This window comes from Phacochoerus africanus, chromosome 7 (genome assembly GCF_016906955.1).
Source record: "Phacochoerus africanus isolate WHEZ1 chromosome 7, ROS_Pafr_v1, whole genome shotgun sequence".
NCBI lineage: Eukaryota > Metazoa > Chordata > Mammalia > Artiodactyla > Suidae > Phacochoerus > Phacochoerus africanus.
The window spans coordinates 13,334,784-13,362,579 of record NC_062550.1 but is presented as its reverse complement, the minus strand read 5'-3'; the positions used below and the strand labels follow the sequence as shown (position 1 = coordinate 13,362,579).

Sequence of the window (27,796 nt, the reverse complement as noted above, 5' to 3'; positions counted from 1 at the left end):
ACACCTCACCAATTGCAAAGTATAATCAATAACCTTGTGTTACGAGCTAAACTGTGTCCCCCCATCCTCTCGGTACCTTGCAAAGTCCTAAAGCCCAGTGCCTTAGAACGTGACTGCACTGAACATGGGATCCTTAAACCTTTAAATGAAGGCGGAACGACATCACTGGGCTGGTCCAACATGAGTGGGATCCTTACAGGGAATGTCGATGCGGATACAGACACATCCAGAGGGATGACAGTACAGACACACAGAAGACAGCTGTCTGCAAGCCAAGGAGCGAGGCCTCAGAAGAAACGACCCTGCAGGCAGCCTGATCTATTCCCAGAACTGCAAAGAAATGAACTTCTGTTTTTGAGGGGCTTTTTTTGTTTGTTTTGTTTTGTTTTAGGGCCGCACCTGCAGCATATGGAAGCTGCCAGGCTAGGGGTCGAATCGGAGCTGTAACCACCAGCCTACATCACAGCCACAGCAACGTGGGATCCGAGCCATGCCTGCGACGTACACTGCAGCTCATGGCAACGCTGCATTCTGAACCCACTGCACGAGGCCAGGGATCAAACCCGAGTCCTCATGGATATTGGTCAGGTTCGTTACCGCTGAGCCACCACAGGAACGCCTAAACTTCTGTTTTTGAGGCCTCCCCAGTCTGCGACACTCTGTAACTGCAACCTTATCTAACATGCCCCAAGAGGCATCAGTCTCAATTACTGTTTTTGTACCACGAGGATGCTGGAATCTCAGACTTGCCCAAGCTAGTTAGCCCCCAAGTGGTAAAGCTGGGATTTAAAAGAATCTGCTGTTTCCACCGCTTTCTAAGGATCTGACAGTTACTGAAAAATATTTACTGAGTATTTTCCATGTGCTAAGATCTTTTTAAGGTGCTAAGAATACTATGGTGACAGGAAGTCCTTTCTCTCGCGGAGCTTATGACTACAGGAGCGTAAATAATAAGAGTCATCAAATAAATATAAAATACCTATCTTTAGAAATAAGTTGAGAGTGCAGGGAACATAAACAATTTTTTCCCTTCTTATAGTCCATAGTTTTGACGGTAAACATTTAAGCCAAACAATTAAAATTTCCTTTTTAAAAAGCTAAACCATCAAAGTGAATATTCAAAGGGAAAGTGCTAGGAGGAAAAAAAAAAAAGAGCACTGCTCATTTATTTCACTCTTTTTTAAGTAAATGAAAAAAAAAAAATCAGACAGGAGCAAGTCAGAAGCCCGGAGTAAAAGTTTCCATCATGTTAATAAGCCTCAGCCACAGAGCTGTGGTTTTAGAAATGAAACAGTTAGCATTTCCTATGCAGGAAAAATTTTTCCCTCTAAAGTCTGAGGCCAAAGCCATTTCAAAGAATAACCATGCTTAGGGAAAATGGATTTTGTTTTTCTTCACTCAGAGGAGAAATCACACAATGGCTAGCACTCTCCGCCAGGGAAAAAGTCTTGAAAAACTGGATGGAGCTGAATTTTACTTTATGGCTGGTGCTTAGGTGTAAATTATTATTAGATATTTATAAGGGCTTTATGTCCGTATCTTATTTTACCACCAGAGGACCGTTTATGCCATATGTGGCATCTTTAAGTGTGTTTGCACTTAACAATTCTGCACTTGTGGGGTCTGTTGCGGCAGGTGAATCTGTGCAAAACCCCTCCGACGGTCAAGCCCCTGGCCAGCCTGGAGCTGTCTCAGCAGAGATTCCAGGCACCGCTGTCTACAACAGAGGCACTGCAACGACTGCAGGTTTCTACAACACTCCTTGACTGCACGGTGCTTTCACCGTTACATTAATTAATGCATCGATGGCATTCAAGATGGGACCAGAAATTCAACAGAATTCCCCAGGCTCGTGGATCTGAGCTGCCTAACAGAGAGGCAGGTGAGAAATGACATTTGGGGATCTGGCAATATCCACCGGCCCTTGCTTGTTCATGCTATGGAACATGCTGCCACGAACTAAGTTAGAATCTAGGATTCTGAGCCCACCCGGCTTAAATACATCCCTCCAATTCTAAGCTTTGTTCTATCATTTTTAAAATAGAGAAAAACCACAACACCCACATCATAGGTTTCAAGTGACATTGGAAATGAAATCAGGCTCTAGGCCTGGGGCCTGACACATCCAAGGAGCCCAAGTTACGCTATTTAGATGAACGCCGTCCTTGCTTCTCGGCCACAAAGATCTGGACAAGACCTGAAGTTAGGAATCACTCTCTTCCTTCTTCCAGCTGTTTTAGGCCTGGTCCAGCCTGACTTTGCAAGGTCAGGAACAGGCTCTGGAATCCCAGAAGGGATTCAGCAAAGCCCTTCAATTTGCATGCAGGACTCGTGTGTGTGTGTGTGTGTGTGTGTGTGTGTGTGTGTCTGTGTGTGTGTGTGTGTGTGTGTGTGTGTGTGTGTGTGTTTGCGCACGTGCGCACTGTGCACAAACAAGCACTTCTGGGAAAGAGGTTACATTATAACAGCCTCTCAAAGGGAACCAAAGCCAGAAAAGGCTGACAATGACCAGGGTGGAGTCCAGCTCTCTCCTCTTGCTCAGCCTGCTCCCTGCAGGTGGGACAGAGGTGGAGTGACGGAAGGAAAGACAAAGGAGTCAGATCGTTCAAAAGTTCAAATACTAGGAGTTCCCGTCGTGGCTCAGTGGAAATGAACCTGACTAGCATCCATGAGGACACAGGTTCGAGCCCTGGCCTCGTTCAGTGGGTTAAGGATCCTGGCGGTGCCGTGAGCAGTGGTATAGGTCACAGACACAGTTCAGATCTGGCATTGCTATGGCTGTGCTATAGGCCAGCAGCTACAGCTCTGATTCAACCCCTAGCCTGGGAACCTCCATAAACCATGGGTGCAGCCCTTAAAAGACCAAAAAAAAAAAAAAAGTTCAAATCCTAGCTCTATGTTCTCCTTGTTAGATGATCTTGGCAAGGCTGTCTACCCCTTTGAGCATCATGCCTCCCCAGCAATGCAGGGTCAAGGCCACCTCCTCGCAGGGTTGCTGGGGTAGTCTGATACAATGAGGAACACTTGGCATGCAGTGGTGCCAAATAAGTGTTAGACTCCCTAGTCACAGTCTCTGCTAGGAAAACAGAAGGTTTTTCTTGGCTACTAGGAGCAAGTATAAGCTTTGCCCTCTCCGCCCATTTGATGCTCCCTTGCACAGCATGACCCCATGGCACCTTCACTATCCCTGTACCAGGCTAGGCTCAGTCTCACCTGTCTACACCTATAGCTCAACGTTCCCTCTATTGCCACCAAGTTCCACCCCATGCCTCGTCTCAGGTGTGTCCCTTGGTTTCAAGTGGCAGCACGGCTTCAGAAGCAAGCCACCTGGCTTCAAACATCACCTTTCTACTGTCTAGCTGGTTGCTTGAGACCAGTAACTCAACCTCTCTGTGACTCAGGTTCTGAATCTATAAAATGGGGAAGATAGTATTATCTACCTCACTGGAAAAAAAATAGTTAATCCCTGCAAAGTGTGAGGACAAGATCTGGCACATTCTAAGTCCTAGAGGTGATTAATATCTGTGTGCAAAAAACCAGAGACTCAATGAAGCCAGCTCAGACAATGGCATTTTACTGGGAACGCTTAGAAGGCAAGAGGGAGATAGGCCCTCCATGAGCCTCAGAACAGCAGTTATAGAACGAGCAAACAATACAGAGCCGGCAGCTAGAACCCAGGCATCACAAGGGGCCCAGCTGGGAGAGTGCGAGCTTGGCCATGAGCTGATTCAGCTATTTCCAGTGTCCATAAGATCTGTTTCCTCCAACCTCACATCCACTGCTGTATCTCAAGCCACAACGTCTTTTCTCTGTCCTCTGAACAAGCCAAAACTACTTGTACCACAGGACCTTTGCACTTGCTGTTCCCTCTGCCTTAGAATGCTCTATTGTCCTCTCTTTACACAGCAGCTTATTTAAGATCCAGACTGGTTTAGGTATCATTAACATCTTTTTTTTTTTAATTGAAGTACAGTTGATTTATAATGTTGTGTTAGTTTCAGGTGCACAGCAAAGTGATTCAGTTATACATATACATATACGTCTTCTAGATTCTTTTCTCTTCTAGGTTATTACAAAATATTGAATACAGACTCCTGTACTGCTGTACTATGCACTAGGTCCTTGTTGGTTATTTATTTTATATGTGCAGCAGCTTTATCCCAGCCTTTAGCTGTCCCCTCCCTAGAGACCTTCCCTGACCACCCAACCCCTCCCTCTGTCACCATTCACTTTCTAGCCCAGGCGAGGGGGCTAATAATAATCTAGTCTCAATTGTTTCCTTTGTAGCACTAATCTCTAAAAGACTTTTCTCCCATATTTCCTTACTCTGGAAATTACAACATCCAAGAAGGCAGGACTTGCCTGCTTCTTCATGTCCTTAGAAGAACTCCTAAGGACTCATGACTATTGGCCACAAGACTCAGTTCCCCTCCTGTTTCATTTCCCGCTCCCAAGTGACTGGTTCTCCCTACATTTCTAGTCAAGATTCTTTCTAGTCCAGAACCGGCTGGACTGTCAAGATGCATGTAATAGCATTATCACATCAGGATATAGGTTGACACGCTGGCTCACTACCAAAGATGCTGCCCAGACTCTGGAATGGCCAGTGAGTCAGCTGCCTATCCTTAAGCCAATGCTCCCACCATCCTAGGGCAGCCCATTCAACAAAGTTGGGGTCATTTCCATTAGCAGGTGCTGAAGATGCGGCAGCCCAAGACAGTCGTGGCAAAGGCACAGAGTCTTTGTAATACCCTCTGTTCCATACAGGTGAGACCCATTTCCCCAACAACATTAGACAGTTCTCAACAGCAAGTGCTTTCATAACCTGCCCGCAGCACCTTCCAGAGAAAGGCTAATCCAAACAGAGGACCAGAACCGGCTGGATTGTCAAAGGCAAAACTTGGGAGTCAGAACAAAGAGCAAAAGATAGAGACGTCCGTGAGAAGCCTTTGCAAACTCTAGAAATGTCTGGGAGAGCCCGTTCCGTAGATGACCATGAAGATCTGAGTCTTGAGGCATCTTTGAGAAGCCACAGAAGCCCTGATCCAGCTGAGAGCATCCGTATCCAACAGCTATAGGTGGGACTGAAGCCCCTGCTGGAGGCTAGAGTGGTTTCTGGATGGTGGTTTCAGGTGTGCTGAGGTGCCACGCCTCCAGTCCCGAGCCAGGAGGGCCCCTTGCAGGTATCCCCGAGTGCTGTGCAAACATCCTTGTCCGTGGAGTTTCAGGACGCCAGGAGTAGGGAAGTTCTACTTTAGAACAGGGGCCCATCAGGCATTTTATATAAATGGTCAAAGTACATATTCAGGCTTTGGGGGCCCTATGGTTGCTGCCAACTACTCAGCTCTGCCATTGTAGCAGAAAGCAGCCGCAGACGAGGGAGAATGAATAGGTATGGTGGTTTGTGTGCCTGCAAAACTTTATGCGCATTGACATTTAAATTTCATGTGATCTGAATGTTTTTCTTTGTGGTTGCTTTCTTTTTCTTTTCTTTTTTTTTTTTTTTTCCCCAGACCATTGAAAATGTAAATGTCATTCTTGGCTGGTGGGTTAATCAAAACCAGGTGGTAGGCTATGGTTTCACCAATCTCTGCCGACCATTCCCAATTGCTATGTCTTACCACGTGGTTGAAACATCAAGGACCTCCTGACATTCCACGCTGGGACGAGGGCTGCTGGCCTCTCCTCTACGTAGTCTTCAATGACTCAGAGCACCGCTAGGATCTTACATCATGTTCGGTAACAGTTGTCCTCCAGGAGTTCCTGTTGTGGCTCAGCAGGTTAAGAATCTAACATGGTGTTCCTGGGGATTCAGGTTCGATCCCTGACTTTGCTCAGGGGGTGAAGGATCCGGTGTTGCCACGAGCTGCAGAGTAGACTGCAGATGCCACGCAGATCGGCCATTGCTGTGGCTGTGACATAAGCTGGCAGCCACAGCTCCAATTTGACTCCCAGCCCTTAAACTTCCATATGCCGCAGGTGTAGCCATAAAAAAAAAAAAGAAAAAAAAAAAGAATTGTCCTTCTTGGCTTCTGATGAAACACCTTTGGCGGCAGATCTCACCTGCATGTCTTGCAATTGCCCATCGTGTGGGTGGACAGCTCCATCTGCTGCAAGTTCAGCCTGAGGGACCTTCCTTCCCACTGCCCTGCTACCCACCCCACCTGCCTCCGGCTGCCAGAGCTCCTGGATGTCCCCAATCGCATCTGCCCATTCCAACCAGCCCATCTTCCCCATGACACTTCTCCACATTTTTATCGGCATCAGGGGAGGAAAAACGAAAGCAGACTGCTTCCACGAGGGCAAAATCTCTCCCGAGAGAGGGCACCCACATGGAACTTCTGGTGGAAAACTCTACTTTGATCTCCACATCAGCTTCAAAAATAGCTCAGTTCGCAGCCCTACCAGGAAGTCAAGAAATGACTTTGGAAAAGAAAAGGCTGTTTCCGCTAGGTGACCTGGCACAGAATGAATCCGATTATTTGTGGAATGGATGAATAAATGAGTGAACAAATAAACGTATTTTAGCGTGCCTACCCAGAAAACATTCTCCTCATTCTATCAACACTAGTCCAGATCACAAAACAGAACGTCTAGCGAGAAGATTTAGTAGCCTCAAGAATTAAAAGATGAAAGCTATAGAGACCAATTGACTCTTTAACAAAATTCTTCACTTCCCTAGAGCCAGACTGACTGCCTTAAAATCTCTTTTACATGAATTTTAAAAAATAAGAAAAGTGATAACTAGCTGCCTACTAGGTTAGAGGCACTTTCACATTCCTCACCTCTTATAATCTTCATAACAAACCCTACTGAGAAATGAGGTCTTATTTTTTCAGACAAGGTCACACAATCTTAAAGCCCAGGCCCTTTCTTTCTTTCTCTTTTTCTTTCCTTTTTTTTTTTTTTTTTTGGCTTTTTAGGGCTGCACCTGCAGCATATGGAAGTTCCCAGGCTAGGAGTCGAATCAGAACTGCACCTGCTGGCCACAGCCACACCAGATCCAAGCCGCATCTTCAACCTACACCACAGCTCAGGGCCATGCTGGATCCTTAACCCACTGAGTGAGGCCAGGGATGGAACCCGCATCCTGATGGATCCTAGTCTGGTTTGCTACCACGGAGCCACAACGAGAACTCTGCCCAGGCCCTTTCGGCTGCACATGACATACAACTGTTCGTTCCAGTGGGATCATGAAATCACGACAGGATCCACTGGCCAGATCATTTGAGAACATGCCTCTAAAATGTAGCCTCTGAAGTGCAGAAGAGACTATGCAAACCTACAGGGGGAAAATGTAAGACACACACTCCCATCCTGACCAAGTCTGCAATTCTTTCCCACGTCATACTCAATACAAAAGTATTAGAGGCAGTTCCCTGGTAGCCTGGAGGTTAAAGGATCCAGTGTTGTCACTGCTGTGCTCAGGTTCGATCCCTGGCCCAAGAACTTCTGCATGCTATGGGAATGGCAAAAAAAAAAAAAAAAGGTATTTCAATTTAACAACATCATTGGCAAAATAGCTTGGCACCACAGGAATGAAGAGCCCTACTTTAAAAGTCTAGGAAAATTAATCAAGGCCACATACACTAAGAAAAGGATCTAAGGAGTTCCCGTCGTGGCGCAGTGGTTAACGAATCCGACTAGGAACCATGAGGTTGCGGGTTCGGTCCCTGGCCTTGCTCAGTGGGTTAACGATCCGGCGTTGCCGTGAGCTGTGGTGTAGGCTGCAGACGCGGCTCGGATCCCGCATTGCTGTGGCTCTGGTGTAGGCCGGTGGCTACAGCTCCGATTCGACCCCTAGCCTGGGAACTTCCATATGCCGCGGGAGCGGCCCAAGAAATAGCAACAACAACAACAACAACAACAACAATAAAAAAAAAGACAAAAAAAAAGAAAAGGATCTAAGTCAGAAATGTGAAAATGGTCCTAAAAATACATACAGAATCCTTTTGCAGTTTGACTCTCAGCCTTAAGAACTGCTTTTACATACATTCATTGAAAGTTATTTTTGGAGGCCAACTCACTTCGGCAAAGTACTGAGCCTAATATATAGTCTAATCTCTTCCCTGAGCTTTGATCTGTGGAAAGGTGTTGTTCTCTAATAAAGACAAAGTTAAAATTTGGTTTGAAAGGTTCCAGCCCATTTTCCCTTGCAGATATCTGAGCATGGTTTTACCACATTGAAAATGCTTTTGCATATATATTACCTTTCATTAACTTTTACAAAAATTTTAGCTAATATGCATTGTTTGTTTGTTTCTTTTTTCCTCTTCCAAATGTGTTTTTAAAAAAAAAAAAAGCCTCAGGAGTTCCTGTTGTGGAGCAGCGAACATGAATCTGACTAGTATCCACAAGGATGCAGGTTTGATCCCTGCCCTTACTCAGTGGGTCAAGGATCCAGCATTGCCATGAACTGTGGTACAGATCACAGATTCAGCTCGGATCTGGCATTGCTGTGGCTGGCAACTATAGCTCCGATTCAACTCCTAGCCTGGGAACTTCCATATGACCCACCTATGGCCCTAAACAGCGCAAAAAAAAAAAAAAAAAAGTCTCAGAAATTGGAAGGGGGCTTCTCCAGTGGCAAGCGACAGAAAAATCAGTCTAACCAAAACAAAAAATTCAGTGTCTTAAAATCTACAAAGCCCAAGGTATATCTGCCCTCAAGTAAAGTTTGATCTAGGTCTACTGGATGACCTGGTCTCTCTCTATTTCTCAGCTCTGCTTTTATCCATATTGACTTCATTCCCAAATGCCAAGCTGTGGAGAGACAGCTGCTAGGTAGGATGTAGCTGAGATGTGCAGAATTACATCCTCTAAGGTTCAAGGGCAATGGAAAAAAACAGCCTCTCAACAGTCTCTACAAAATTCCCATCACATTTCATTGGCTCTGACCAGGCGATGTGCTCATCCAAATTCCTGTAGTCAGGGATAACCTGGCTCACATCTCTCACCCAAAGTCACAGACAATATCATCTCCACCAAAGTTCATGGGCTGAAGGATGGATTTCCAAAGAAACATCAGGCAGGGCGAATAAACGCTGAGTTGATGAACCAAGAGGCACCCACGACAGACTATGGGACTTGCTGAAAGCCACACAGATATAAGGACACAAAATCAGAAAAGACTCAAGTACCCAAGTGCTCCAAAAATAGGGGCACATTATTTTAAAACCCAGAAAGTAAATTGCGAAAAAAGCCTTCCAAACGGAATCTCATGGTCACAAATAACATTCTAAAATATTGATCCACCGTCTGCAGAACTTCAAAGAAAGCCAAGTTCCTTTTACAAAATATACATTTTGTAAAATTAAGCAAGGTTACCATTACCTAAATCAAAATCCCTTTATAGCTCTAAATGGTTCCTCACCATCTGGAAAGTCAGAACATTGTACTCAAAAGGAAAAAGGAAAAGCTTTTTGACCTATTTTTGTCCCTACTCTAATGTACAGCCCTGATTCCTATTTAAGTACCATACAATGCATGTTATTGCGCTGGCTATTTGCAACTCCAGAATGACACCTATTATTCAGTGGGAGATTAGAATCTCAAGCAAGAGGGCCTTTTTTAATAAAAAATAAAATTAAAACGAGATTTGCCATGGCCTTTTTAATGAAACTCGTAGCTCTGCTGGCTTAGAGGGGAAATGACATATTTCTTGGGATTATTATATATTGATCTGAGCAGTGCATTTTAAAAGTTACCAATATTCATATCTTGAGCGATTGCATAATTCTTCTCCTCTAACCACAGGCACCATTCCCCCCCAACACACACCTCCACAGTAGGTCTAGGCAGCCAACACATGCTCTTTCACCAGACACAAGGCACCCTCTAAAATGTGACACATACAGGTAATACAGGACACTGGGTGAAGCCTGCAGGGTATGAACCAAATAAAAAAAATGATTAAGGGAGTTCCCACTGTGTGGGAGGATCAGAAGCATCTCTGGAGTGCTGGGATGCAGGTTTGACCCCGACTGGACACAATGGGTTAAGGATCCAGCGTTGCTGCAGCCGCCACGTAGGTCGCAGCTGTGGTTCGGATCAGATTCCTGGCCCAGGAACTCCATATGCCGAGGGGCGGCCAAAAAAGAAAAAGAAAATTGATTCAGCCCAGCTCTGTCCAACAGAACTTTCTGTCATGACATAAAAGTTGTACATGTGTGCTGTCCAATATGGTAGCCACTAGTTAAGTTAGGTGGGCTATTCCGACTGAGAAACCTGAATTTTTATTTAACTTTATTCTAGTTTTTTTTTGTTTGTTTGTGTTTTTGGTCTTTTTAGGGCCTCGCCCGCAGCATATGGAAGTTCCCAGGTTAGGGGTCGAATCAGAGCCGCAGCTGCCAGCCTACACCATAGCCACCACAACACCAGATCCGAACCGCATCTGCAACCTACACCACAGCTCATTGCAACACCGGATCCTTAACCCACTGAGTGGGGCCAGGGATCATCCTCATGGATACCAGTTGTTTTGTTATCGCTGACCCGCAACGGGAACTCCTATTCTAATTATTTTAAAGTAGCCACATGTGGCTAGTGGTGACTGAACTGGAGGGCAATGTCGCCCTTGAAATTCCTGCAGCATGTCATGATTGCTCTCTGCCACGGGCATGACCCATCCCCGCACATAAAAAAACACCTGCCGGGAGTTCCCGTCGTGGCGCAGTGGTTAACGAATCCGACTAGGAACCATGAGGTTGCGGGTTCGGTCCCTGCCCTTGCTCAGTGGGTTAATGATCCGGCGTTGCTGTGAGCTGTGGTGTAGGTTGCAGACGCGGCTCGGATCCTGCGTTGCTGTGGCTCTGGCGTAGGCCGGTGGCTACAGCTCCTATTCAACCCCTAGCCTGGGAACCTCCATATGCCGCGGGAGCGGCCCAAGAAATAGCAACAACAGCAACAACAACAAAAAAGACAAAAGACAAAAAAAAAAAAACAAAAAACACCTGCCGATCCCCAAATAGGGTGTTTGTTTGTGCCTCTGGACTCCTACACATGTTGCTCCTCTAGACTGGACTTTCCACTCTTAGCCTGGCTGGCAGACTCTTCTTTATCCCTTAAACCCACCCCAGGTGTCTCCTCTTCTCGGAAGTCTTCCCTGATTTCCCTGCTCTCCTCCCCATTCATGACAGCCTCTGTACTGGCACCGCAGGTACGGAGGCTGTGCTCACGGTACTGCAATGGGTTATGAGTCTGTCTTTTCCACAATGGAAAGCAGTAGATAGAGTGTGGTGGCAAGAGTGAACAAGGAAACAGCTGCCTAGTGTCAAATCCTGGCTTCCAACACTTATTAGTAGCTTTATAACCTCAGGCAAGCAAGTTACAGGACCTCTGAGCTCCATGAACCATCTGTAAAAATCAAGGTTTTTTTTTTCCCCCCCTCTCTTTTCTTTTCCGGCCGCACCTGCAGCATATGGAAGTCCCTGGGCCAGGGACTGAATCCAAGCCACAGCTGGGACCTATAGCAATTCCAGACGCAAGGCACCCTGTGTCACCTGCACGTGCAGCAATTCCAGATCCTTAACCCACTACGCTGGGCCAGGGATCAAACCTGTGCTACAGTAGAGACAATGCTGGGTCCTTAACCCCCTGCACCACAGCAGGAACTCTGAAAATCAAGTTACTAATGGTAACTTCGTTGTGGTTTTTGCAACAACTAAATGACCAAACACAGATAAAACATTACCAGGTTGCCTGGAAAGGAGCAAGGAATTAGTAACATTGAGTGAGGCCTTGTGCATTATTTCTCATTAAATTATCAGACTATACACCTTCAACAAGGTACTAGGTCTTTTTGCCTTTTTTCCTTTTATAGCTACACCTGCAACATATGGAAGTTCGGAGCTGCAGCTGCTGGCCGATGCCATAGCCACAGCAATTTGGGATCCAGGCCATTGTCTTTGAACTACACTGCAGCTTGTGCTAACTCCGAATCCTTAACCCACTGAGCGAGGCCAGGGATCGAACCCACATCCTTTCGGACACTATGTCAGGTTCTTAACCCGCTGAGCCACAGTGGAAACTCCCAGGAATGTACTAGGTCTCAGCCATCTCTGTAAGCCAGAGTCAGCAAATACAGTATGCACTCATGAAAGATTATTCACCCTCAACTGAGTTCTGAATACACTCCATAATACTCAACAGCCTTGTTCTAAATGTCAAACTCAAGAGACTAAAAAGAGATCTTAGCAGAGGCAAGGGCAAAAGAATAAGGTCTCAGATCAAAGGTATTTATGGGGGTATTTATCTCCCTATGTCCCACCAGACCCTCTCCCCATGCCCAACCTGGCCAAATCTTGACCAAAATGTTCCTGATGGAGCTAAGCCTTATCCTGAAAGTTTGGGGAGCAGTAGCACAAAGCTCAAGTGCCAGGGTCGAACATTAACATAAGGGCTATGGATCAGCAACTCTAAGCTCTGAAAAATCTGTTCCCACTACGTTCCCCTCAAAGTTCTAGTCCTTCCATCCCCCTCTTTTCCTAAGTGGATATCTGGGTAAGTGTTGAGAGGGAACCTTCAATTTACCAAAACAGTCCTACACACCTAGATTCTAGTGGTTCTCCACCTGCGCCCCTGGACCTGAACGACAGGGATCTTTTGTGTCCCTCTGAGGCTCCCAGGTTTCACTGAAGGCAAATAAAGATTAGCAGCAGGTGCAACAAACGTTAAAAATGATTAGTGTTCAATGTATAGGCTTTTTAGCCCATGTAGGGTCTCAACAGGACTGCTCAGTCCCTGATTTCAGTGGCTTCCTCCTGCTACAGGGCTCCCTGGCACAGGCCCTCAGCCAGGAGGTTAAAGGGGCAACATCAGGGAGCATGGGATACACAGCAAGCGCATCTCTAATGGGACTTTCTCCTTGGCTCCTTGTACACGCAGAATGATGTCAGCTTCCACTTCAGGGTGAAGCAGCACCAGAATGCAGGTGATGGACCTTCCTGGAGGATCCTGGGTAGGAGGTTTCAAGGATAACCAGGTGCATGACTGAGTAGTGCACGGAACATCTAACGAGAGGCCTGGGCTGGGAGATTTGTCTGCTGCTTGAATTTGGATGCATCACCTTCCCTCTCTGGGCTTCAGTTTCCTTGTATATAAAATTAGGGGGTGCTTTCCATACTGTCTTTATTTTTAAGGAGTAAAAAAGCCTTCATTTGGCCCAAATGAAATCTTACGGGAGAAACTCCAAGATATAAAACATACAAGTGGAGCAGTATATCGCTGGCATTTATGAAGTCCCACCTACTTAAGCCTCTCTCCCTATTTCAAGTTTCTTAGATCTTTCTAAGATCGAACCAAATGGGAACCTTCCAGGATGTTACTGATGGTGGACCTTATGACACCTCTTGATATGGCGTGGGTAAAAAATGATGATTGAGGATCTCCTTTTTAAAAAATTATTGTGAAAAATGCCCCCCAAAATTGAAAAATGTTCAAAACAAGGAGGAATCCCCTATATACTTAAGCCTCAGCATCAACAATTATCAAGTCTTCTTTTGGCTCTATCCCACCCAGTCTCTAGATTATTTTGAAGCAAATCTCAAATGTATTACCCATCTAGTTAAAAATATTTCAATACGGTTATCTAAAAGATAAAGATTTCAGTTTCATGATCACACTAAGGGAAAAAAAGGCATTAATTCTTCAACATCATCTGACATCCAAGATCACTGCTCCACGATGCTTTTCCTCTTATAATTAACTTAATGAAGAACTGAGTCATGTTTCTATAGAGTTTCCCACTGCCTGGATTTTCATAATCGCTTCTCTGTTTATCATTTAATAAAAGTCCTGCCCTCTCTACTTCTGGTGATTTCAGAGTTAGATCCAGGATCCTGACTATATTCAAGTTCCATAAGAAGGCACATAACATATAGTTGTTTCACTTTTGTGTTGTTGGCAGCCTTTGATGGCTACTTTGTATATTAGATTTTTTTTTAGCTTCTTATGTAACTTCCAGAATGTTTCATACATAAACACACAAGGTTTTAAATTTTTACCCAAATTGCATTAAACCCTACTACTTTTTATTTTTTTTTTAGGGCTACATGTGCAGCATATGGAAGTTTCCAGGCTAGGGGTTAAATTGGAACTACAGCTGCCAGCCTACACCACAGCCACAGCAACAAGGGATCGGAGCTACATCTGTGACCTACACCACAACTCATGGCAACGCCAGATCCTTAACCCTCTGGATGAGACCAGGAATCCTCATGGATACTAGTTGGGTTTGTTTCCGCTAAGCCACAAGGGATCTACTCTACTACTGTTCTGAAACCTTTTATTTAACAATATGAGATTATTAATTTTTAAAAAATTGAAATTCTGTAAGATACACTTCACATATTAATAAATAATTTAAATTTTGGCATATGTCCAGAATAGTGCTTATTCTATTATATTCTATATATATATAAAGCTGTGTGTGTGTATACACAAACACGTATATACAAACACATGTATACACATATATATCCATAGTGCTTTATATATAAAGCAACTGATAAATAGTTCCTTTTTTTTTTTTTTTGGCTTTTCAGGGTCACACCACCAGCATATGAAGGTTCCCAGACTAGGGGTCTAATCGGAGCTATAGCTACTGGCCTACACCACAGGCACAACAACTCAGGATCTGAGCCATGTCTGAGACCAACACCACAGCTCATGGCAACACTGGATCCTTAACCTGCTGAGTGAGGCCCGGGATCGAACCTGCCACCTCATGGTTCCCAGTTGGATTCATTTCCGCTGCACTATGATGGGAACTCCATGATAAATAGTTCTTGAAATAATAAGCAAAACTAGTAATCCAGTGGATTTCTAAGACGTAGTGGTATACTCTCAATTCACACAAGAGATTAATTAATTCTCACCAGATGTACTATGTGACACACCCAAATCTTCTAAAAATGTCCACTGGCTTCTCAGATTATACATTAGGAAAAGCCAAGCAAATCCTATGCCTCACATCACATTTGGTCTTTTTTCTTCCATTAACCAACTGCCTAAAACCCCGCATGACTCCATCTTTTACTGCCTTAACTCCCCCATTCATCAGTTTTCTCCTCCCCTAAATAGCCTAAGCATAAACCACAGCCCCCAATCAATAATCAAACCAGTAATTCCTGCCGCCCCCACTAATGCTAACTGGCGGTTACAAAATTAGCAGCTTGTTTCTATGTAGCAGAATCTAAAGGACCCAAAACGATCAATGTCACCGTTTCACTGCATGACTTGGAACTTGCTGTGGCGAGAAGCAGCCACTCCCTACAGTCAATTAATCGTCCCACGGAAGAAGCCAGTGACATGAGCAATCAAAACTAAATCAGGCAACATAGTGGTTTTTTTTTTTTTTTTAAGTCCTCTGTAGGCTTTCCTTTTTTTTTTTTTTACACTAGAAGGATACTAATGCTTGAATCTGCCCTGAAAGCTGAGAGTATAAACAGTGGGTGTTTATCAAGAAAAGATTAATCAAAACTCTCCCACCCAGTCTATCTCAGATTCCCCAATATTTTTCATTACAAACATATTTACAGCTAAAATACATAGTATCTATGAAGGGGAACAAGATGGCGGCTAAGTGGTTTCGGAACCCGTTCAGAGGCTGGAGGAAGCATTGGAATAAGAAAGGGCAGGGCTTGAGAGTTTTCAGCCAGCAGTTCTATTATTTCTCCTTCCTACTCCTCAAGAGCCCCTGAATCACTCAAAGGGAGAGCCATTCCCTCCAGGATTAAGGAAGAGAAGGAAAGAGGCCCTTTATAACCTGTCCCCATGGCAGGAGCCCACCCCTGCCAGGCTTCTGCCTCTGGTAGACAAGGGAAGAGGCAAACCCTGAAGCCACATGGAGACAAGGGTGCCCGGTGCTCCTTACATATTGCCAGGCACTGGGTCTTTGTCCCATGGTCTCACCAAAGGCGTGCCTGCCCATGACGGATCCCCGGTTCTGAACAAACTGGTATTCAACTGGCTACTTCGAGGAAGATCCCCTGGGTCCATCCAGAGGGACCTGGCTTCAGGTCCTCCGTCCACCCCTAACTAGCCCCAAGCAAATACCTTATCTCAGACACCATTTCTGGTCTCCAAATCAGAGGACCACATTCATGACCTACTAAGGTTTCTACCAAGGATTAAAAAGGCTAATCACATGATTAAAGGCTGATTCCTGGAGTTCCCCTGTGGCTTAGTGGGTTAAGGATCCAGTGTTGCTGCTGTGGCTCAGGTTCGATCCCTAGCCTGGGAGTGTTTGCATGCTGTGGGTGCAGCCAAATAAAAAGGTGGATGCTAATTCCTTTCTTCTCTACCTCACTCCACCCCTTTTCATTCACTCTGCACCAATAACGACATGCCCTTGGAGTTCCCGCTGTGGCTTAGCAGTAACAAACCCAACTAGGATCCATAAGGATGCAGGTTTGATCCCTGGCCTTGCTCAGTGGGTTAAGGATCTGGCATTGCCATGAGCTGTGGTGTAGGTCACAGACGCGGCTCACATCCCACGTTACTGTGGTTGTAGCAGAGGCCAGCAGCCGTAGCTCCAATTTGACCCCTAGCCTGGGAACCTCCATATGCTGCAGGTGTTGTCCTAAAAAAGTAAATAAATACTATGGCCTTCAAACAGGGACCTCACCTCTTCTAACCTGCATTTTTCCCGCTAAAAGAAGATGGTACTAAATAAACAATAGCTTGGATGTTCTAGGATTAGCTCTAAGGACACAGGGAGCAATCTTAAGGCTTCAGAATTTAAGGTCAGAAGGACCTAATTCAAATCTAGGGTATAAAACCTAGGGACGGTGAGTGGGTAATCCAGCCACTCTATGCCTCAGCGTCTTCATCTGCAAAAGGGGATCATAATGGCTTGGTTGTAAGCACTAGAGTCTGGCATCCAGCACCAGAAGTGGGAGATGGCGGTGGTGTCATCATCAACTTCAGCATCCTCACCATCGTCATCATCACGTTCTGCAATCCCACAGGAGGATCTCTTCCCCCCTTTAATGCAGGGAAGGCCCTCGAACCTTATTTGCAAGGATAATCCGGTTAATAGTTTCCAATTTAAATCCTTGCGCAGTTCAGGCTGACTCCGAGCGGAGGGGTAGGGTAAGCGGGTTCAAGGTGGCAGCTGGATCCTGGGCCCCTCCCTCGCCTGGTGGAGGGCGGGGCTTTGGCGGCTCCCCCAGGGCAGCTTGCCCCTCCCACCACACTCCTGTGGCCAAGACCCCACCTATAACCTAAAGGGTCTTTTTTTTTTTTTTTTTGTCTTTTTGCTATTTCTTTCGGCCGCTCCCGCGCATATGGAGGTTCCCAGGCTAGGGGTCGAATCAGAGCTGTAGCCAGGGGTCTACGCCAGAGCCACAGCAACTCCGGATCCGAGCCGCGTCTGCAATCTACACCACAGCTCACAGCAACGCCGGATCGTTAACCCACTGAGCAAGGGCAGGGACCGAACCCGCAACCTCATGGTTCCTAGTCGGATTCGTTAACCACTGCGCCACGACGACGGGAACTCCCTAAAGGGTCTTTAATACATACTCCACCCTAACAAGCCCACATTTGCTGAATGGTAATGACGAGGTTCCTATGGCAACCCTCCTTTCTAAAGTGGGGGTAGGGGAAGCCTACGGATCACTAAGCACCGGATTATGTGGCGTGAAGTACCTGGCAACTGCATGTGATTTTTTTTTTTTTGTCTCCACAATGAGAGGAAGGCCTTACCCTTTGACAGCACATGACTATTTGTAAAGTTTTCTCATGGATGTAACCTACTTTATGCAAGAGGAGGAGTTGACTCTATTTTTACAAAGGAAGAACCTTAACAATTAGAGTTGTTAAGAACCCCTAGGCAGTAGTCAGGGTAAGACCTTGGGTCTCTAGACTCCCAAATCAGTGCTCTTCTGGAAACTGGCACTGCCTCCTAAATCCACCTCTCCTCTATCAGCCCAGCTCACTAGGCTTTTCCCTTTTGTCTTCAAGCCTTGAGGCATGAACCCTCCATCCAACCCCTGCATCTGTGCTTTTTCTCACATCCTGGTTTGTTTCAACAACCAGCAAGGGTTATGTAGGACTTAGCCCTGTAATTCATCTGTGCACCCTTTAAGGCAGGGCTCAGGCTAAACATAGTTTGATGTCTATTAAATAGCAACCATCTAGGTTCACTGCAGTGCCATGATGAAGAGCCTGTGCTTAGAATTCACAATATAATACGGACTTCAATATGATATGGACTTCACGTGACGAAAACCAGGAGTTCCTGTTGTAGCTCAGGGGAAATGAACCTGACTAGTATCCATGAGGATGCAGGTTCGATCCCTGGCCTCGCACAGTGGACTAAGGATCCAGTGTTGCCGTGAGCGTGGTGGAGGTCACAGATGCAGCTCGGATCCAGCACAGCTGTGCTGTAGCTCCATTCAACCCCTAGCCTGGGAACTTCCATATGCTGCACCTGCGGCCCTAAAAAGCAAAAAAAAAAAAAAAAAGACACACAAAAAAGACAAAAAACTAGGTTTGAATCCCAGTTCTGATGCTACTAAACTGTGTGATCTTAGGAAAGTTATTTAACTTCTCTACAACTTCATCTTCTCCTGGGTCTAAAGGTGTAACAGTACCAACCTCTTAAGGTGATTCGAAGAATTCATGGTTGCTTCATTCAGGTAACACAGAGGAAGCTCTTAGAAAAGTCAGGTTATAATTCTCATCACCATCATTATTAACCAACAGCATCACAATGTTACAGCTAATAAAACTGAGGTTCGGGGCTCTGTATCTTGCTCAGGGTTACAGAGCAGGTAACCACTGCGGGGGTGGGGGGATTCCAAGGTGCCACCTCTACTTTTTTAGGGTCTCCATAATGTACAACATACAACAAGTGCTTAGTAATACCCAGGAACTGCCAAAGGCGACACCTATAAGGAGAGTCATCTGGTCAACCCCCTCATTTTGGCGATGAGAAAACTCAGGCCCAGCAAAGAACCCATCTGTTCAGTTTGTTTAGCTAGTAAGACACTTGTCCCTCAGTATCCACTGGGCATAGGTTCCAGGACCCTTGCTCCCCTAAGATACCAAAATCTGCTGTGCTCAAGCCCTAATATAATAAAATGGCCTAGTGTCATCGGCCTTCGTCTCTGCACATTTGGCACATGCACGTTCACCCAAGTACAGATGGAAGATTGAAATTCGATCCACACTTGGTTGAATTCTCACGGATGCGGAACACGCAGATAGGGAGGGCGGACTGCAATAACCCACAGATGCCCACTTACAAAGTTTTATTCACCAGGATACGTGGGGCTGCAGCCTCCAGCCAGAGGCCACCAGGAACTCAGCTGGAGTGAGACAGTGTTCGCCTTATGCCACAGAGAACCTGGGTATCTCAACAGAGGATGTTGGGGTGCTCTTGATACGATCTGGGTTTTTGCTCTGTGATTTGGGGGCGGGTTCAAGGAGGTTCTGCTCTGGAAGGCGCAGGCATAAAGCAGGAATTCTGTGCCCAGGTAGCTGTGAACACTCACCTAGGAGGCAGCAGGTAGAGAGCTGCCCAGGAGTTCCCATTGTGGCTCAGTGGTTAACAAACCCAACTAGCATCCATGAGGATGCAGGTCCGATCCCTGGCCTTGCTTAGTGGGTTAAGGATCCAGCGCTACTATGAGCTGTGGCGTAGGCCAGCAGCTACAGCTCAGGAAGAGAGCAGGGCTCTGGCTGTAACTGGTAACAACACAGCAGTCAAGTGATCTGGCAGAGGCGGATGTTTGGTCCGTTCTGCCAGGACCACACAGTGTTCTCGTTTTTATCTGTGCTCCGTCTTGATATGGAGTGGTCTTGTTTTTGTCTTGTTCCATCACCATCACAGAGTGACCTTGTCACGGGTCAGCGCGCTGTGAAATTCTTCATGTCCAATAGGAGAACACCAGGACCCAGCCATCAGAGCCGGCCCAGCTCCAAGCTGACAGCAGCCACGAGTTGCTGGGGAGATGTGTTTTTCGTTTGCTCAGGAATTTGTTCAACTATTCACAATACCTGTTTGCGGAGGACAATTTCAAGGGTGGGGAGTCCTCAGTGCAACGTAAGTAAAGATCCCGACCCTTAATGAAGTAACATTCCAATGGGGGAAAGAGATAATTAAAAATAAACATACAACATTAAAAAAAATTCTACAGTATGTTGGAAGGTGATAAGTATTTTAAAAAAAAAAAAAAAAAAGGAAGAAAGAGCAGAGCAGAGCCAAGGGGATCAGGAATGTGGGCAGAGGTGGCGATAATAAGCAGGATGGCCAAAGGAGACCGTCTCCATATGAAATTTGAAAGGGAGGTGACCATGAAAATAAGCATCCTTGTCCCAGTTCAGAAATGAGACAGGTGAGACCTTGAGAGTTTTGGGAATGTGTCCAAGACTGCCAGCAATGCCACTGTGGAACCAGGGAGCACCGGGGTCTCCAGACCCTCTGCCCCAATCTGCCTTTCAACAATAAACCTGATCCCCAGGTCACCCTGGTGCAGGACGGAAAGCAGGAATGAGTCCAGGCTCCCTGGGTGGAAGCCTGAGGTCTGAAACCTGGAAGAACCTCGGCTTTCTCACTCGCACACAGGCTTCAGACACATCTGTGCATCCAGACTGCAGGGGATCAGCAGATGCCCCCCAAAAAGATGCCACTCTGGCGTCAGGACAATCTGAGCAGAAGGCATTGAGAAAAAGCTGACAGAGGATGAAGTCTCTGCCCTCTCTGCTTCTGCCAAGAGCAGGGCATCAACCCCCCTGTGAAGCTGCCCCCTCTTCCAAGATCAGAGAGGAGGCAGAACATCTTTATCATCAGAGTTGGAGATGGTACCCAGAAGAATCAACATAAACAAATCTTTTTTTTTTTTTTGGCCTTTTTGCCATTTCTTGGGCTGCTCCCACGGCGATGGAGGTTCCCAGGTTAGGGGTCCAATCAGAGCTGTAGCCACCGGCCTACACCAGAGCCACAGCAACACGGGATCCGAGCCGCCTCTGCAACCTACACCACAGCTCACGGCAACGCTGGATCCTTAACCCACTGAGCAAGGCCAGGGATCGAACCCACAACCTCATGGTTCCTAGTCGGATTCATTAACCACTGAGCCACGACGGGAACTCCAACATAAATAAATCTTGTTAAATAAACTTTCGTGCCCTTTCTTTCTGCATATATTTACCTTCCCACAATTTACTGCTCCAAAAACATCCAAAAAGTCCTTGCCTTTGTCTTGTCACTTCTCTACAAATGTATCACCCTTTGTCAGAAAAGTATACAAGGTTTCCGTCCTATCTGCTTCTTTTTTTTTTTTCTTTTTTCTTTTTTTTTTTGGCTGCACCCTGTGGCATGTGGAACTTAGTTCCTGGGCCAGGGATTGAACCTATGCCACAGCAGCGACCCAAGCCACTTAACCACTGAGCCACAAGGGAACTCCCACTTTCTCTTCTTTCTACAACACCTTGTCCACCCACCTCTGCCCCACCCCTGTGCCAGGTGGGTAAAACTTGTAATATTCAATAAAACTGATATATTTTTCTCCCATGAATCTGGCAGTGTTTTTCCCCTGGTAGAGTTCCAACCTACTAAGAGACTACGCTGTGCAGCCAGGCGATCTGCTAAGCACTTCACACGTGATCCCAGTGACCTCCGAGATCCTGGTCCAACTGTTAACCTCGTTCAGCAGAGGACCCAAGGCTATAAACAGTGAAGCCCCTGTTCAGTGTCACACAGCTGGTAAGAGGTGGCGTCTGTTTCCAAACCCAGGCTGCATAATTCCATAGCTGTAACTGATCTGCGAAACAGTACACTCCAGTATAATGTTTACAGATAGATGTGTGTATATACAATCCCTAGTAATATCTGCTGCACAGAGAGTTATGATACTAGATAAGTATGCCCAAGGCAGCAAGGACGTCTTCCTTCCCACAAAAGCTGCATTGGAAAGAGTCTGGTGCCAAAGCATGTTCACAAGGACAGGACTGGAGGTTGTGTTCTATATCCTCAGAACCTGCTTTGGGGTAAGCACCAAATAATCACTGAATGGATGGATGGATGGAAGGATGAATGGACGAATGCATGCATGGATAAATGAATGGATGGATGGATGAATGGATGGATGAACGCATTTCCTTCTGCACTTTGCTCTCAACCCTCCAGGGACCAGCGCCACCCAAGACCATCTTGTGGTTTAGCTGTGGCCAAGGGAAGACAAGTGTCAGAGTGAAACCGCTCTCAGCATGTCCCCACCTGAGTCCCAACCATGCAGGCAGGAGGCCCGCAGTCCTCCAGCACAGCCTCACCAAACATTCCCTTTAGATGCTGAACAAGAAGATTAAGCTGTTACTTGACTCTGAAATCTATCTCAAAAAAAAAAAAAAATCACACTCAAATAACGAACATAAAGTTATAGTTGATGAATGCAATTACCAATGCGCTTTTTTTCTTTAAAGAACTTGCACTGAACACAAAAGACAAGCCATGAAGGACTGGTTGGGAAGATCTGCCAACTATAAAACAAACTTGAAAACAAATGCTATTAACAACTTCAGCAGTTGCCAGCAAAGAAAAAAAAAAAGAATGTGTCCTTGGAGCCTTCGTTTCAGTTTCTCATGAGAAGGCCTCTTTTCAGATCTCCAGGGCTGACCTTTCACCCATCTGCTCACATCAGCCCTCTCTATCATATCCCTTATTAAAAAAAAAAAAAATCCAGTAAATCCCCCAGCACTCTAATCAAGCCTCTGAAAGGTAACCTTTACAGAAAAGAGACCACTTGATAAATTCCAGGAAAGTGAAAATAAAACATAATGGGAAAGACAGTCTCATCCTCAAGGTTAATGACAAAGGAAGAGTAAATCACTCCCCCCCCCCCCCCGCCCCCAAATGTCTCTGGTTTATTTTTTTTAAGAGGCCAGTCTGACAAAGATGCCCTTTGTTACTGGTCTGAGTAAGCACAGAAGGAATCTCAGGGGAGACAGCTGTGACTTACACATATAAACCAGAGAGGTTGGCTTTTGAAATCATCTTTTATATATTCACCAGGGACAGAGTTAAACATACAGGATGTGCCAAGTAGCTACAAGGGGCTGGGGGAGGTGCTGTGAAGGCACCATGTTGCAGCAGGAAGGCTCGTGCTCACCTAGCGGATGGCCTGATCAGGAAGATGCACCTCGGAGAAAAGGGACGCCTTCTACACCGTTGGTGGGAAGGTAAGTTGGTGCAGCCGCTATGGAAAGCAGTACGGAGGTCGCTCAAAAAACTAAACTGCCATATGATCCAGCAATCCCACTCCTGGACATCTAGCCAGACAAAACTCTAATCTGAAAAGATACATGCACCCTAGGTTCATAGCAGCACTATTTACAACAGCCCAACCTAAACGTCCATCAACAGATGAAGAGATGAAGAGACATGGTACACACACACAATGGAGTATTACTCAGCTATCAAAGAGAATGAAATGACGTCATCGGCTGCAACATGGATGGACCTACAGGTTATATACTAAGTGAAGGAAGTCAGGACGCAAAAGACAAATGCCATGTGACATCACTTATATGTGGAACATAAAAAAAGATACAAAATAACTTATTTATAACATAAACTCACAGATTTCCAAACCAATCTTCTGGTTACCAAAGGGGAAACCATGGGGGCTGGGGAAGGGAGAAATAGGAAGGATACAAATAACACATACACACTAATGTATAAAACAGATACTTAACAAGTACCTGCTACACAGAACAGGGAAATCTACTCAATAGTGTGTAATCACCTATACGGGAAAAAAAAGTGGATGGATGGATGGATGGATGGATGGATGAAAGCATTTCCTTCTGCACTTTGCTCTCAACCCTCCAGGGACAAGCCCCACCCCAAGACCACCTCGTGGTTTAGCTGTGGCCAAGGGGAAACAAGTGTCAGAGTGAAACCGCTCTCAGCATGTCCCCACCTGAACATATCTAGGTGTAAAATGATTTACTATGCTGCACCCCCCAAAACAAAGACAGCCTTGGAAGTCAACCATAGTCTAATAAAAAAAAATTTTTAAAGACAAATACCATATGATATCACTTATATGTGGCATCTAAAATATGATAAAAATCACATTTGTGAAACAAAAACAGACTCACAGAGAATAAACTTTTGGTTGCCCAGCAGTGGGGTAGGGGAGGGAAGGATGGGGATTTGGGGACTAACGGAGGTAAATTAATATATTTGTATTTATGTATTTATTTATTTCGCTTTTCAGGGTCACACCCACGGCATATGGAGGTTCCCAGGCGAGGGGTCAAATCAGAGCTACATTTGCCGGCCTACGCCAGAGCCACAGCAACGTGGGAGCCGAGCTGTGTCTGCGACCTACACCAGGGCTCACGGCAATGCCGGATCCTTAATGCACTGAGCAAAGCCAGGGATCGAACCCTCAACCTCATGGTTCCTAGTCGGATCTGTTTCTGTGGCGCCACAACGGGAACTCCATAAATTAATATATATATATATAGAAGGGTAAACAACAAGGTCCTATTGTTGGAAAAGAATATGAGTAAGTATATATATGTGTGTACATATAATACGTATATGTATCACTGAGTCACTTTGCTGTGCAGAAGAAATTAACACAACATTGTAAATCAACTACACTTCAATAAAACTTTTTTAAAAAGAAGACACACCTCATACCAGCGGATGGGGGCATCGCGGAAGTGGAGGAGGAGGACCATGAGGCATCCAGCAGAGAAGGGGGAGTCTGAGGACGGGGGACTCCTTCTGGAGGTGATGCTTCCGCCGAGTGGAAGGATGGATGGAGGTGAGGGGTGGAGTGATCACTAAGAAGACCCTGACAATTGGCTGGCCACTCCATTTGTCCCCTCTGTACCCAACACAGAATCAGGAAAGAGACCCAAAGGTCAGCGAGCCCCTTGTTCTTAACCAGGGCTGCACAAGAGAACCACTGGGAAATTCTGCTTTCAGAATGCACATGCCAAGCTCCAGACATAATGAATCAGAATTTCAGGAGCAGGGCTTGGTCATGTGCTTATGGGAAAGGGCCCCAAGGAACTTCTGATGAGTAGCCCCCCCTTTAGGAACCACTGCCCAACACCATTATCTCGTTTTTCAAAGTGGGGCCAATCAGGTGTGGAGAGGGGATTCCTTATTCCACTGTCATTCAATGAATACGTATGCCGTATGCCCCTGGCAACACAAGACTGAATAATACAAAGATACTCGCCTTCATTAAACATTTTTGCTCACTGAGTTCTTACAGCAACACCATGGGGTATTATTCTCGCCCCATCTTCTTTTTTTTAAGATAAAGAAACTGAGGCATAAAGCTTAACTGAACCCAAAGAATCAATAATGGAGTGAGGATTTAGCCTGATCTGTCTAAGAAGCATCTTTCACTCCAGGGCTGCTTAAGGAGGGGGGGCCGCCTGGGGACCCCTGGGGGATGAGCGTAAGGAATGGCCTCTGTTTTTAGGAGCAGAGACAGAGCCAAAGTGGGGGGAACTATAGAGGAGTGCTCTGTGCCAGACTTCCACTGAAGAGATTCCAGAATGTTCCAGAGTCATGGTTGCAACCGAGAGGGTCTCAGTGAAGAATAAACCAAGAGGCTAAAGAAAATAAAGCCTCTGAGGTCTCTGCAGAGCCAGGAGCTCCTAGAAGTGATAAAGACATCTGCTGATCATCAGCAAAGAGAACAGGACACAGAGGGAAATGGATAAGGAAGATGTGGTGTATACATGCAAATGGAATACTACTCAGCCATTAAAAAGAATGTAGTAACTCCCTCTGCAAATTTTTTGCAAGGAAGAATGATATTTTATCAGGGCATGATTTCATGCATCTGTTGGACAAGCTTCAAAACAAATTTCCCTGTATCAAAATTCTCTAGGATGGATCTAGAGATTATCATCCTAAGTGAAGTCAGTCAGAGAAAGACAAGTATCATATGATATCGCTTCTATGTGGAATCTAAAAAAAATGATACAAGTGAATTTATTTACCAATCAGAAACAGACTCACAGACGTAGAAAACAAACTTACAGTTACTAAAGGAGCAAAGAGGGATAAATTAGGAGTTTGGGATTAGCAGACAGACATTACTAGATAGAAAAGAGACACGGACCTACTGTACAGCACGGGGAACCACAGTCAGTATCTTGTAATAAACCATAGTGGAAAAGAATATGAAAAAAGACTCTGAATCGCTTTGCTGTAGACCTGATGTTTAAATCAACTATACTTCAATTTTAAAAAAGAGAGAGAAAGAGGAAAAGGCATCCCATTGGCACTGGGACTTAGAATCACTTCTGGGTCAACATGAGGAAGGCGTTCTGTCTGCTGTGATGGGAGAACCAGAATTGAGCTCTGAACTCACAGGCGTTTCCATGGGGATCTAATAAAACTCTGAAAAAGCTTCTCATCTTACCTGGCCATGACAGGTGCTCTACAACTGGCTGATGCCTCTGAACGTGTTTCTAAATGCAGTTTCTGAAAAACAGTCAAGGCCCCTCTAAGGTTAGCTGTCTGATGAATCTGTCATTATCTTCGTCGTCCAAGTTTTGTTTTGCCAAGAGCAAGCAGAAAAGGCAGACAAAGCATCTCAAGTCAAAGTTTATGGGGCAGATGGAGACTGGCGACCTCTGGGAGCTCACCTCACTGCCCACAGGCCTCCTTTGTTCTAAGCTGATTGCAAAAGAAAGACCCCCCCCCCCCGGAAGGCAGGAGAAAATCCATTACGAGCTTTGGATACTCAAATAGCAAGGAAGCCCCAAATGCTGGAGTTCAATAGATCAGAGCAATAAACGATCCCCAGTGGACACAAAATCTAAGAAATGCAGTCAGTGAAAGGTACAGCTAAAGTAAGCATCCAAGGGTAGCTTCTTAGAAAACATACTAAGGAAACATTCACCGAAACACTGAAATCTTTCTTCTAGTTGAGATGTAAATGTTAGCAGTTGGTAATTAACGCTCTCTTTTTTCTTTCTTTCTTCCTTCCCTCCCTCCTTCCTTCCTTCCTTCCCTTCTCTCTCTCTCTCTCTCTTTCTTTGCGTTTTAGGCCTGCACTTGCAGCATATCGAAGTTCCCAGGTTGGGGTCACAGCCGTAGCCACAGCAAGGGCTCATAGCAATGCCACATCCCCAACGCACTGAGGCCAGGGGATCAAACCCACATCCTCCTGGATACTAGTGGGATTCATTTCTGCTGCACCACAACAGGAACTCCGACTCTCCTAGTTAAACAAAACACTTAACTATACATAGAAAATGATAGCAGATTGGATTGGACAGAAAGTCTGGCATATCCCAAGGAGAGCTTGCCCAGGCCACCATAAGCCCGATGACTGGGCCATCCATTTATCAGGCCTTAAAAAAAAAAAACTCCAAGCCTCAAGGGAACTATCTACCTGTGCAAACTCAAACCTATAGGATGATAATAATGTTACATTACCATACTTGTTCATTTCAGAATGGCATCCCAAGATAGTCAGATTTTATTTTGTCTATTCTATTCTATTCTATTATTTTTGGCTGCAGCGTGCAGCAGCCTGATGCGGGATCTCAGTTCCCAGACCAGGGCCTGCACCTTCGCCTCAGCGGTGAAAGCACCAAATCCTAACCATTAGACCACCAGGGAACTCGCGATCGTCAGTTTTTAAATGCGGAGAGAAAGGCAAGAGCTTTACAGGAACCCAATGAACTGGGGCATAGCCAGTACATAAAGAAAGTACATTTGGGGGAAAATCATGGGCACCCACAGAATATAAACAAAAAGCCTTCACTTCTGGCTTCCCAGATGTAAACTGGATCCCCA

The 27,796-nt window shown here is 45.6% G+C and overlaps 1 protein-coding gene and 1 long non-coding RNA gene across 3 annotated transcripts in view; both read right to left on the bottom strand.

Moving 5' to 3' along the window:
• The window catches only part of LARGE1 (LARGE xylosyl- and glucuronyltransferase 1), a 604,219-nt gene that overhangs the window by 499,222 nt on the left and 77,201 nt on the right, over positions 1-27,796 (bottom strand). The window lies entirely within an intron of this gene.
• LOC125130728 (uncharacterized) lies at positions 10,275-13,400 on the bottom strand. The gene is made up of 2 exons (XR_007135782.1): positions 10,953-13,400; positions 10,275-10,648 (listed from the first exon to the last, which is right to left on the bottom strand). It is a non-coding gene; the product is annotated as an uncharacterized LOC125130728 (long non-coding RNA).